At 37.1% G+C, this 1367-nt stretch overlaps 1 protein-coding gene across 1 annotated transcript in view; it reads left to right on the plus strand.

Moving 5' to 3' along the window:
* slc16a10 (solute carrier family 16 member 10) overlaps positions 1-1367 on the plus strand; it is a gene marked incomplete at its 5' end in the record, with an annotated part of 26742 nt that overhangs the window by 13152 nt on the left and 12223 nt on the right.

The following is a 1367-nucleotide window of genomic DNA, read 5'->3' on the forward strand; positions in this document are numbered from 1 at the left end:
GATGTGGGGCAGCTGGGCAAAGACACACTGGGGAACATAGAAAACACTAGAAAACTAAGGAAATAAACACAGATTTTTTCTGGTATAAATCTGCTGTTTTACATGATTGTTGAATGAAATGAACATAATTATTAATTTATTGTAAAAACATGACAGATAATGTGTGAAACAGATCCAGTTCAGCTGCTGTTTATCTGTTAGTTTCTCCTGTTTGGTTTTTCTGCTCCTCCATGATGTCACAGACACTACCAGTGGACGGGRTGGGCGGGGCTCAGTCTAGTCATATTTATATTTAAATCTGTGATTAAAAACCATCCAGAGGTTCACAAGATATTTTACTAACAAAAAGACACACTCAGACAGGAAAAATCAACATCCCCTCTTTCATCCTAGGTGGGCAGCAGTTCAGAGTTTTCTCCAACAACACAGTCTGGGATCTGATGTTGTCGTTCCCTCACACCATTAACACTTTGTGAACATTTCCATTTGTCCTCTAACTGACAGAATTACATGAAGAAACCTGAAACTTCAGAAACTCCTGCTTTTATTCTTCTGCACAGTTAAACAAACTGKTTGGTCTTGATGAATGTTACTGAGTTGATGTTAGTTTCTCTGAACCAGTTTTTACTTTTGCTGCACATCAGCTGCTGGACGGCCTTCAGAGGAGAAGCCTGTGTTTATTTGGACGTGGTGACTTTGTTATTAGAAAAAGGAGCAGCTGTATTTGTACAACACTTGCACAGGGTATGCTTCTCAGACTGGGACACAGCAGCCTCAGCACCAGCCCCCACTGTGTAGTTCAGGGGTCTGTGACCTTTATAATTTAAAAGGCCATTTCTGCCCTTTTACAAATAAATACAACATGCTCAGCGCCACAAAACGAAGCTGGAATAATGCAACATACTAGGTTTTATATACAGTAAATACAACAGTTTACATTCTGAAAACTCTAATTATTCTAAAACTTATCAGTTTTTACATTTTGGGACAAAGGATAAGGCTAAACTCAAGGAAGTCCTGATGTAGTCTGTGACAGGGCTTCTTAACCTTTTTGACCTCAGGGCCCAGTTTGTTCAACATAAAGTGACCTGAGGTCCAGTCAGACATTACCAATGAATGGATCAAAATGATAATTATTATAAATCTTGGTTTAATTTTTATTGTATTTACATCATAACTAAACTATCAAAACTAACACAACTAAATTAAATACACTTACAGTTTAAAAGTAAAGCTCATGTCAAATAATCACAAGACATGATTATGACAAACATTTTTCATACTGTAACCTGCCCAAAAAAATTATTTGAACAAATACAAACGTCAGTCACCAGACCACTCAGGCTTATCAGCACAAATATATATAT

Source organism: Austrofundulus limnaeus, unplaced genomic scaffold (assembly GCF_001266775.1).
Source record: "Austrofundulus limnaeus strain Quisiro unplaced genomic scaffold, Austrofundulus_limnaeus-1.0 Scaffold1102, whole genome shotgun sequence".
NCBI lineage: Eukaryota > Metazoa > Chordata > Actinopteri > Cyprinodontiformes > Rivulidae > Austrofundulus > Austrofundulus limnaeus.